Source organism: Dasypus novemcinctus, chromosome 8, assembly GCF_030445035.2.
Source record: "Dasypus novemcinctus isolate mDasNov1 chromosome 8, mDasNov1.1.hap2, whole genome shotgun sequence".
NCBI lineage: Eukaryota > Metazoa > Chordata > Mammalia > Cingulata > Dasypodidae > Dasypus > Dasypus novemcinctus.
The window spans coordinates 23,963,461-23,976,215 of record NC_080680.1 but is presented as its reverse complement, the minus strand read 5'-3'; positions in this window follow the sequence as shown (position 1 = coordinate 23,976,215).

The window sequence follows — 12,755 nt, the reverse complement described above, 5'->3', positions numbered from 1 at the left end:
GAAAAATTGGGAATTAAGCAGCTCTTGTAACTGAAAAATCTCAGGGTCATCCCAAGACTGGATTCAGGGCTAAAACAGAGTCATCTGCTTTGTTGTTTATGACACTTTCTAGTTCTATTTTTGTTGTTGTTTCTTTAAATTTTTAAAAAAATTTTTAAAGAAGCTTTAGATTGCATAAATGTTACATACAAAATATAGGGGACTCCCATATGCCCAACCCCTCCCCTCCCACACTTTCCCACATTAACAACATCTTACATTAGCGTAGTACATTTGTTACAATTGATGAACACATATCGAAGCATTGCTATTAACCGTGGACTACAGTTCACATTATAGGTTTACACTGTCCCACATATCTTTATAATGTATAATGGCCTGTACCCATTATGGCAATGTCATGGAGGACAGTTCTAATGTCCTGAAAATGCCCCCATGTTATACCTATTCTTCCCTCTCAGTCCCCTCAGAACCTCTGGTGGCCACTGCCTTTATATCAATGATAAAAGCACTTCCATTGTGCGAATAATAATGAAACCAATACTAGGAAGAGAGCAAAACAGAAGTTTCATTTTGCTCTCTTCCTAGTATTGGCCTCATTCTCAGACTTCATGTGATGGCAAAATGGCTTCGCCACCATCACTTCTCAGGTTCTCATCCAATTGTAAAGCAAGGGCTTTGGGGTTAGCTGGCATTAGTCCCCATTAGGTCTGATTAACTTGGGCCAAGCCACGTGCCCCTCCTTGAACCAATCGCTGTGGCCGGGTGAAATTGCTTGCTCTTCTTGGCCAGACAGACCATCATGTGCTGGCCTCAAGAGCAGAGTCAACATTGCCTGAAACACAGGGTTTAAGCATAGGGGAGAGGTATTTCCCTGGAAGCACATCAGGATACAGTTAAGTGGGTAGAGGGCATCAGCAAACGACTGTCTGCTTCAGTGTCTGGACCAAGTCAGGAACTCAATAAATGCTAATTCCCAGCGAGTTCTTGTGTTGGAAATCACGGGATGCCATTCCACAATGTTTTCCCAGAATTGTGCGAGCTCGAATGGAATTTGGGAAGTTTGTTTTTAACAGATGTCGCCATTAGAATTACAAGAAAGCACATCCTTACCTTGCTTTTGATTCAACATTTCCTCCCCACTCCCACTTGTTGTATTCCCCCAGTGATCTTAAAAGCCTTCCACATCCTTTCTTCTGACACGAAGACCAGAGATCAAGTGTTGTGTAATGTGTCCACCGTATCTTATCAGGCAGTCTTCCAGCAAGCCGTCCCTAAAGCCCCAGCATCAGAGAATATGATCCACCACAGAATTTGGAGGAAATTGTTATTGAAAGTAGAAATAAAGCCAGGAAATCAAATTTTACCCCCGTATATGTTTTGTAACCTCTGTCAAGTGAATCATTCAGTGTTATTCATTTCTTTATTCATTCAACAAATATTTATAAATCACCTACTATGTATCAGGTTCTATGCAAATACTTGAATTGCAAGGGATTTGAGAACTCCTTTCTCCTGGGGGTAGAGAAAGGGTAGTTTATTTATTCCATCCTCTCTACCCCAGTCCATCACAGAAAAAGCTGGTGTCTGACTGAATCCTAACCAGTCCAGAGGTGTACCTGCCTGTGCCTTTCAAATGTGCTCTTAAAGTCCCGTGTTCCCAAGCAGGGACTGCCATGGAACTGGGAAGGAAAAGTTGAACAGTGAGCCACTCTACTTTGACCTCTTTTGAATCTTGGGGTTGCCGGAACGTTTGCAAAGAAAGGGGTACACACAGATGTTAGAATCAGACAGGTCTAAATTTCAGCTCTAATACTGACAATGTGACTGTATCACCTTGGGGAAAGTCAGTTACTCCCTATGGGTCTATTTTCCCACTGACTAAAATGAAGATGGTAATTACTGTATGTGGCAAGGATTCAATTAGTGTCAACGAAAAATATTTTGGTACAGTGCCTGGTGCATAGTAGGCACCTATTAAAAGTTTCTTTTCATCCTTGCCTCCCTCCTTCCCTCCCTTCTTTCCTAAATTCCTCTTTCCCTCCCTTGTAACCTCCCTTTGGGAATAGTCCATGCTGGGATAGACTGCCAGCAGAGGTGGCTGCAGGTGTGGCAGTTGCCTCCCCTTCTACCTGCTCTCCCACCTTGCCTTGAATCCCCTGTGGAGGGGAACCCCTGCCAGAGGACGTGGGCTGGGAGTGAAGGTGCGCCTCTCGGGAGAGTGCTGGCAGACTGCTGTACAGCCTGGGGTGGCCTTGGCTGCCTCCTGTAGGAGCTGTGTTCCTGCACAGTCATAATACTGGCTTCAGTGATGAGCCTGGGGGCGGGGAGAAGAAGAAATGCTTCTCTTCCCAGCTCTCTGCAAAGCAAGCTAATACCAGCCCGAATGTGGTATCTCTTGTAACCAGGGACTTTCACTGGTCAGTTACAGGCACATAAACTAATTTAAGCCTCGAGGAGGAATTACTGGTTAAGTGACCATAAATCCAGTGACTTCAGGAATGGCTGTATCCATCTGAATCCGTCACTTCAGAAACTGTTTCTCTTCCTTGTCCAGCTCTGCTTTCTTAGGTAAGTCCTCTTCTTGTTGAGGCCAAGTAGTCTCCAACAATTCCAGTTTTGCAACCAGAGCAAAAACAGAGCATCCCTTTCCCACTGGTCCCAGCAAGAATTCTAAATTTCCTTAATCTGGTTTATCTGCCCTCCGCTCTGCCTAAGGCAATCACTGTGGGCAGTGGGATGGAATTGTTCTGACTGGGCAAGTCTCCCCCTGGGAGGGCTGGTGGACCAAGTGAAGGGGAAGGGGGTGGCTCTGCAGAGATAAAGTCATGTGCTGTTACCAGAAGAAGAAATAGCAAGACAGCCAAAACAACAAGTGTTTATTCTAGGCTTAGTGCTTTTATGCCTTTGCTTAGAAAATACCAAGAAAGGCCATGTTATAACCTAGTAAAGAGGCAACAAGAACGTTTTCAGGTCCATGAAAAATCTAATTATTTGCCTATTTGCCCTATCAAGATACACAGTAATTAAAAAAATGAATTGAAGGTAATTTTTTGCTTTATGAGTGCAACTATTAATTTATCAGGATAGATCTTCTTTGTTTCTAACACAATGAATGATTTGATGGGCAATCACAAAAAGCATCAGGAAGCCATGTGGGATGGTAAGTTTTAAGTGTCAATTTGGGTAGTCTACAGCACCCAGTTTTTTCAATATGAATCTAGGTGTTGCTATGAAGGTATTTGCAGATTAACATCGACAATCAGTTGACCTTGAGCAAAGGAGATTATCCTCAGTAATGTGGGTGGGCCTCATCCAATCAATCCAAGGCTTTAGAAACAAAACTGAGGTTTCCCTGGGGAAGAAATTTCCCCTATAGCTTGCTTGGTCAGCTCCAGTCTGAGTTTCCAACCTGCCCTTCCTTATGACCTGCCCTACAGATTTGGGGCAGACCCCACAGCTGAGTAAGTAAATTCCTCTTCCTCTCTTCCTCTCTTTCTCTGTGTATCTTGGTTGAATCTTGACCGATACACCAGGGCATGTCAAAATGTGGTCTGTATGGAGCTGCCCTGGATGGTGCTTCACCGGACATTGTAAATCCTCACAGGGCCTACATGATGGAATAGAGGAGAGTATGGGCCATGATGTGAACCAATGTATATGAGGTGCAGAGGTGCCCAAAGATGTACTTACCAAATCCAATGGATGTGTCATGATGATGGGAACGAGTGTTGTTGGGGGGGGGGGAGAGGGGGGGTGGGGGGGTGGGGTTGAATGGGACCTCACATATATATTTTTAATGTAATATTATTACAAAGTCAATAAAAAATAAAAAAAAAAATAAAAATAAAAATAAAAAAAAAAAAAAATGTGGTCTGTAGTTGGGAAATGATGTTAACCGTGATGTCAGCAAGATATTAAGACAAAGTTGAGGTAGAAACGCACTCCTTTTCAGTACGCAGATTATTTAATATCATCGAGCCTAGAGTGCGGGAGTCGTGTCAACACATTTTCACAGCAGTGGCACCACTTTTTTTGTGGATCCCTGAAAAACAAAGTGTCACTGTAATACTGGAAATAAATACTTGATCATACTTGAAATATAGTCCTTTTCTACTGAGAAATGTAAAACACTTCGCAGGCATTATCTCATGAATTCACATGTGATGGTAATGAGGTAGGTGGCAAATATGATCAGCCCTACTTTATAGACTGAAATTGGGACGCGATGAATGTGACTTGGTCCAAAGCGTGGTCAAAACTCACTAACAGACTAGGAATAGGAAAAGAAGGTTTACAGGCTTGAGGTCGGGGGTCAGCAGTTCAAGGTGTGTTCTTCCTAATCCCAGTATGAGACTCACCTGGGGTTATTCAGATGCGGTCCTGGGTCCCTACCTTAGATGTATGGCATCAGAATTCCTGTCCTGGAGACCAAAGAATGGGGAATTTTGGCAAGTTCCTTGGGTGGGTCTTAGCACATACAAGTGTGAGAATCACCTCCATAGGTGTAGTTTTTTTTCATTGTCTCTAAACTTTAGTGCTGGGCTCCATGGACATATAAACTGAAAAATTTAGGAATACAGTAACTGGTTTATCTGGGGTCAATTAGGAAAGATCTAAAAGGAAAAACACATATACTTTATTGTTTTAAAGCAGGGTGTAAAACGTGCCTCATTAGTTTCAAAAGCTGTTTAAAGAAAATGAAGCTGTGAGGCACTGATAGGGAAATTCTATCACCATCCTGATCTCCATTACCGGGATTTGCATCAAGTCTTTTGCCTTTTTAGCCCTTGGTGCTTCTCCAGGAGACCTCTCCCGCTGCTTCCCAGGGGCAACAAAACAAAACAACAACAACAAAGAAACACATTTGTAAACCAAGGACATTTTTGCTGAAAAAGCACCAGCAGAAATTGCACAGCAGCTCTTAAGCTGTCTCTCGGACCAGAGGACTGTCTGACAGGGTGAATTTTCCTTGGCAAAGTCATTTGATGGGTGAGCAAAAGAAGCTGAACTGGCAGTGATGCAAAATTGATTGCGCGTATAGCATTAAAGTCCTTAACCTTTGTCATTGTTTTCTTTTTTAAACGTTCGAAGAAAGGAGGTTTCTGTACGACAGAAATTCCTGAAGACACGAAAAGTTTACTTGTTTAGAAAAAGAGTCTAGGCTTTGTTTGAACCAAAAATCTAGAAGCGTATGGCTTAGAATCTATAATTCTAGACTCCATAGAATCTAGGATATTACTGTTTTCACTGTCAGTGTTCGTAAGAGGCATTTTGGAAGAACAAAGCCCTCAAGATCTAAAAGGGGGTTCATTTTTGTGGCTAGTGACTGGGTAGCTCTGACAAGTCAGAGCCACTGCCTAGCTCCCCACTTTTTACTCCCACACCCCAGCTTCTCACCCTCCCAGCCTCAACCCCTCCCTTCCCCTCCCCCCTAACCCCCCTCTCCCGAGCCTATTGCACCCCGACCTCACCCAGCAGCCCTCCATTAACCTCCATTTAGGGTCACAGGTAAAGTGAAGGGCAAAAGATGGACGGTAGCCTGGAGCCCCAACACGAGTGGCAATTAGCAGAAGATGATTTGCATACTCTTATTACCTAAAGGCACAAAATGGTCAATGTGGGCTCACGCCCTGAAATCCCATTTATACTTCCCCAATACCAACCTAAATGATAAAAATAAATAAAAATAAAACTCAAATAGATGTTTGCACAAATATTTCAACATGTAAACTAAAGCTAAACATTATGCAAGCTCTGTTGTAATCATGAAAAACTAGAAACAAATGTCTATTTGTGTGGAAATGCATAAATAAATGATGGTATGCATATTCATACAGCAAAATACTATGCAGCTGGTAATTCAAATGAAGTTTACCTATATCAATGAGCATTGATAATAATATACAAGATGTATTGTGTTTATTTCAATTTATTTTTTTAAAGATTTATTTATTCATTTCTCCCCCAACTCTTGATCTTTACATTTGCTGTGTCTTTTTGTTGTGTGCTCATCTTCTGTTTTTTTCAGAAGGCACCAGGAACCGAACCTGGGACCTCCCATGTGGGAGGGAGGTACCTAATCACTTGAGCCATCTCTGCTCCCTGCTTTGTTATGTCTCTTGTTATGTTTTCCGCCTTGTGTCTCTTGTTACATCAGCTCACTGTGCCAGCATGTCACATCAGCCTGTCGTGTCAGGTCACTGTCTTGCTCGTCTTCTTTAGGGGGCACCGGGAACCAAACCTGGGACCTTCCACGTGGTGGGTGGGAGCTCACATTTGCTTCCCGTATTGTATTTAAAAAAGTGATGACCAAAGGTTCTGATTCTCTTTTGTAAGATAATAACAGCTATAAATATTAGCATATGCACCTGCACAAAACCTGTCAGGGCAATACCTCTGATTGTCAAGGGGTTTGAGACTGTAAGAGATGTACTCTTTCTCCATTATGAATTTCTATTCTGTCTGAATTTTCTACAAAGGACAAATTTTAGAGGTTTAAGAAATGAAATGTTGAAAATTTTCAATTGAGGGCTATTTCATCATGAGTGTGACTGGTTGAGGCATCTTATAAATATAGGTTTACTAACGTTGGGACCAAAGATGTTAGGTTAGTGTGGGTTCTCAGTGAAGCAGACACAGACAGAGTTTGCAGGGCAGAAGTTTTATTGGGGTGTAGTACCCAGGAAAGGAGAAGGGTGGGAGCAGGATTTAGTGGGGAAGCCAGCAGACCCCAACACAAACTTGACAAGTCTCAGTCCTCCCATGGGGAGCCCTGCAGCCAACGTCCAGTTAGATGTGTCCCACAGTGAGCCCTTGTACTGGGTGCAGACACCCCTACACTGTGCAGTCATTGTGTGGGGGCCGCCAGGAGATGTGCGTTGGGCTCGAAAGCTGCACCCTGGAAGAGTTCACACCCTGAGGCCATCTGCTTGACCACGTTCCTGGCTCACAGGCACCAAGTCCATCCTTGCATGGGCGTCTGAGTGGAGTGTTTCCCTGCCTGCCACAGATGCCTTTTACTCTCCTCTGTGTAACAGGCTTAGACATTTATGATAAAGATGATGTGATGGTTAGGCTCATATGCCAACTTAGTCCACTTCCCTAATGGATGTCGGTTCCCCATAGCCAGCAGGTCTCAGCCACTGGCCCACCAGGGTCTAGTCTATGCACAGCCCTCTCTTGTGTTCACTTGCTGCTACAGTGGAGGAAGTTCACTCCCTCCCCGCCTGGGATAGATATACCATCAGGGTGTGAGCTGGATGTGGTACAACATGCCCACCAGAACCAGACTGTCTCCAGTAAGTGCTTACATGTGCCCACGACTATAAGGGAAGGAATGTACCAGCTGTCCCCTTATCTATGAGCCGTTTATGTTTTCTGGCACCAGGCTGGCACACCTGGTCCTGAACACAAGATGTATCTGTGGGTCTCAGGGGAAGGTGGCAGGCTGTGCTAGGACTGCTGCCTGCCATACTTTGACCCCAGGGAGTCTGGCTTCCAAGCCCTTATTTATAAACTTCACAATAAGCTCCTCTTCAGTGAACTAAGAATGTTCACCATGGGATGTAGGAAAAAAAGTTATCTGTAGCACTAGGTAAGAGTTATTCTTCAAAAGGGGGCTGAAACAATACAAAGGAATGGACTGGGGAGTCTCAGTTGCAGATGGGGATGGAACAGACCCCAACTTGGGCAAGGCTTCTCAACTGGACTACTGCTATGGTCTCTGCTAGCCCTTCATGTTAGACTCTTCCCCTGGAATGGAGAGATACTTTCATGAACCTCCCACAAGTGGAGTAGCTTCACCTCTAAACGAATAGACGACTTCTACCCTGGCATGCATTGAGGAAAACTGCTTTCTGCCTGCTCACATGTCTTGAAGAGTCCCTTAGACTTGCCACAGAATCAGCCTGAGTTATTCTATTATTATTTCTACCCCCACCTCTCATGTCCCTTTGCCATTGTTTTCTGAGTAAATGGAGGTATGGGCTGATAATCTTTGTCAAAGAAAACAAAGATTTGTCTCTATCCTTAAGTCATCTTGTGGCAAATTCTCTGTTTAAAAGAAAATGATTGAGAACCTTAATTAAATCTATCAAAATCCAAACTCAACACAGCACTCTTCGTTGCTCTAATTATGAAGAGTTCATAAATAGGGTCACTTATCAGGAAAACTATTAAAAATTCAACGTACATGAAAGCTTCAAAAGTCCTTGAGAATCAAGTGTTAGGAATGGCCGTTTCCATGACAACGCCCTCTCCTCTTCACTGATCCTTTGCTCCACATTTTCTAGGAGATAAATACCTGTTCTGAATAACACTTCCCTCTTCAATAATTTCAATAAACTTTTCTGGAAAACGTGTTGATCATTCTCCATCAGTGATTGGAATTTCCCCCTGAATCCTGATGTTTCGCTCACCAGTCTTCTCCTGAGGCAGACAGTCCATGCTTTGCTGGAGTAGAAAGCAGTCTCCTTGCTCTGCGTGTTCTATTTTCTTTTTTTTAAATAGGAGGTACCAGGGATTGAACCTAGGACTTTGTACATGTGAAGCACACACTCAACATCTGAGCTACACCTGCTCCACAACTCTGCCTGTTCCAAAAGATTGAGAGATGAGGGTGTCTCTGCAGCAACCCTTACTTGGTTCAGAAACAAGTGGATTTGCAGCATTAGACCAAGCTCCATGCAATAAAATTTTCTTTCATCCCAGAGTTTAGCCAATCAATGCACAATCTAACGGGGGATGGAAAAAACAAAGATCTTTGTGGATTTCATTGACTTCCTGTTAATTTGTTAGTTCAAAGGTCAAATTCATTAGGGGATGGCAAATTCACATTTGAGGTCTCATCTTTAATGGGGAAGTGGAAGACAGGAAAGAAGAGATACCATAATCATAGTAAGGCTGAGACTGATTACATTAGAAATTAATTTCAACAGTCAGTTTTATTGTCATCTTTGAATAGCAGCATGTGATACAACCCAAAACACTCAACACGTGCGGCAATACTTCTACCTCTACACTGCTATGATGCCTACTACTACTACTAAAGCAAGGAAATGAAGACGCAAAGATACTCCTTGCCCTAAGAAAAATAATTTTATAATCATGGAACTCAGGTACTATCATGTGAACCCCTGTGAAGAAAACATCCGCTAATCTGTTTGATTTGTTCTCCCACAAGCAGCTGAAATAGGAAAATGTACCCCAAAGAAAACTTTGGAACTCAAACAGTGAAGACTTCTGCATTAGTCTGGAAAACCAAAGAGCAGCCATTTATACATTAAGGTGAACTCTGAAAAACACGAAAAGTGTTTTGCAGTTTATTTTTGGAAAAGAGAGCAAGAGAAAGAAGAAAGTGGGGCAGAATATCAGGGAGAGAAAAATGGGACAAAACTGAGATTTTGTTTGTCTAAAAGATGTTAAAAACAGAATGTTGCTTTGAGTAAAGAGTCATGGTTTCCTCCTTGTTGGCCAGTCTTGGGCTAGTCCTGGGCTGGTGGAAGGCTGCTAACAGCAGAGTTTGCTGGTTCCATTTCACCCCATTTGACAAACATCCTTTCCTCTGACAGAGCAGCTGTCATTTCTTTGTGAACAATGCTGACTCACAGGCCAGAAGCTCAGACAACTGTGATGCTAACCTGAGAGGGGAAGGGAAGGGAATAATAAATGGAAATGGTTTCAGACCCAAACCCGAAATATCAAAATTTAATCTGCATCAAAATCGAAAGCAGAAAAATGTAAAATAAAAACTGAACTAGGAATGATAGCTTATGAAGTTTTAAAAATAGATTGTGTTTTTTAGATTATTTTTAAAAATGTATTTATTGTGGAAGATATGGAAAAAATGAATAGTTGAAAGAGGGGAAAACACTTTTTCTACCACTTTTATATCATTATTTATATGTTGAGGTATTTTATTTTTTTCCCTAGGAAATAGTTCTCATATATTTTTTTTAGTGAAAGAGTGGTCATTATATATACATATTATGTTTATGTATGTGTGTGTGTATATATATATTCTATTTTTTTAAACTTTAGATTAATAGTAAAGGTTTGTTAACAGAATAACATGGTATTAGAATTTTCAATGTTATGTTAGCTTTTTATATACATCATTTTAAATGAGTACATAATGATGTATCATGTGGATATGGCATAGTATGCTTAATCACCCCTAAATTTGGACATTCAAGTTGTTGCCAACTTTTAACTATGATTATTAATTCCAAGTGGACCTATCTGACTATGACGTTATGGAGAGTAAAACCTTGCAGAAATCTGTCTTAATATAGCTAAGATTTAGCCATTGGGTTCTACATTTCACGCAGGCCCTTTAGCAGGCTTGAAATATGCAAAGATCAAAAAGAATGAGCAATAATCTGTAACAAACATTCCACAACAATGTAAGGTGTTGGTGGAGGGGTAATGCATGTGAATTCTGCACATTATACATGATTGTTTTGTAAGCTCACAACTTCTCTAATAAAAATGTATGTATGAAAAAAAAGGAAAGAAGGAAAACATTTGTCTGAAGTTCAGCAGTTTCTGCAGCATCAATGTACTTTCTTTTATTTAATCCAATTCAAATAAAATTAAACATTTTTTTATTTAAAAAAAAAAAAGACTAAGACATAGTTTCTCTTACTTCCAGTAGGGTAAATAGTATGTAAAGAAAAATGATAATGGAGGGAATCAGAGCCAGAAGTGAGACATGCAAACTATGCATAAAGTACTCCTTAGAGAATCAGGAAAGGCTTCTCTGAGGAGGTGATATTCAGGTAAGATAAAGGGTAAGTAGATCTTTCTTTGTTCAGCAATACAGGGAGTTCCTAGATACAGTGGTGAGAGCTATGGAAGATAGAAAGTTGATCAGGTTTTTTGTTTGTTTTTTTAACCCTCTTTGCGCCCTGAGAGTAAGATGAGTCATCAGCAGCTCTACTGGAGCCATCCGCGAAAATTCGGCCAGGGTTCCCACTCTTGCTGTGTCTGCTCAAACCTACATGATCTGATCCGGAAATACGGTCTCAAAATGTGCCGCCAGTGTTTCTGTCAGTACATGAAGGATATAGGCTTCATCAAGTTGGACTAATCTTCCTTGAATGGACTGTCCAGGACATCTTCCTGACTAAAACTATGCTAGTTCTTTGTATATAAAATAAAACTAAAAAAAAAACTGAAAAAAAGAAAGCTGATTAGGACTTGGGAATTTAAAACCTAGTAGGGAATAAAGATATTTAACAGAATCTAAGGCAATATCTATGTATGAAATGTTAACAAACAAGAATTGGTAGTAGCTAAGAGAAGGGAGGAATAACTTTCATTGGAACATCACAAGGTTTCCAAGGCAGAACATCACTGAGCTGAGCCTCAAAGGGACCAAGTTTCCAAACTGGTAGCTGATGGAGGAGAGGAGATAGAGGAGAAGAGCAGCTACTCTAAATGGACAGGACTGGTTTGAGAAAACCGGAGGAGGAAGGACCTTGCTGGCTGGATTTAGGAAGTAAAAAGTATACTTCAACTGGAGTTTAGGTGAGGGCGTGTTGTAAAAGAGAGGGGAAAATGATGCTATAAGGTCATTGGCACCAGATCATGGTGGGCTCTCAGGCCAGGCGAAGTGTGGGTTATCTTCTTTAGGCATTGGGAAGCCAATAAAAGGTTCTTAAATAAGTAAGTGATAGATGGGAAGAAAAAGATAGAGCAGTCAGAATGTTCTTTTGGTAATCTAGGCTTGATGGAATAAATGCTTGAACTAGAGTAACAGGCCTAGAGAAGAAGGCAAATTCAGAAGGTAATCCAAAGGAATAATCAATGGCAGGTGACAACTATTTAGATGTGGCGCTAGAAGAGAGAAAATGTCCAAGTTGATTTAAAAGTTTTGAGCATAGGTGTCTTAAATTGGTGGAGGCATTATTGTGCAGAAAGCAGGTGTAGTGGAAAAGATGAGTTCAGATTTGGTGGTGTTGATTTTGGGGTGCTGATAAGCATCCGTCTTCCAGAGTTGATTGGGAAATTTAAACCTACGGTTTAGAGGCTCTTAGTGTCTTATCAGGGCGGTCCAATTATATTCAGTTTATGGAACATCAAAGAGGGTTAAATAAGGAACCATGCAATTAAAAAGGGTTGAAGATGGGATCTTTATTTATTGGGCTTTTGATGTGTTGCTAAAAAATACCTGTGTACACGAAGCAGGAATTGGTAAAGTTTTCCAAGAGTACATTGGTTTAAAATTCATCGATTTAGAAGTGTATATGAACCTTTCTGCAGTGATTGTACTTCACCACTGTGTAAAGATTGTCAGCTTTTAACGAAGCACGACTTAGAGACAATTGTATAAAAAAATAACTTTCTACACAAATGACATCATCTCAAACTATTGTGGTGACTCAATTGAAGTAGAGAATCAAAAACAGATGGTGTTGGTGGGTTTTCAGATTAATGTCAAAGTGCTCAGTCTTCAGAGTTTGGACTTAAACAAACTCTTTGAAAGATTATTTAAAATATTCAGTAATTTACATCTTGACCTACTTTTGTTCTGAACATAAGTAGAGGGTTATTAGAAGACAATTTCAATGCCACCGAATCTGAAAAACACCAATTAATGTTTACATTTCCTTCCTTGGTGCTTTTCCTTCTTCTTGCTCATGAAATATTTTAAAGTTCACTCTGGAAATCACTGTTAAAAATTCAGAAATTGGTAGTCAATTCAAAAGCCAAGAATTGCTCCCCAAAACAATGTTCCATAGTGCCCTTGC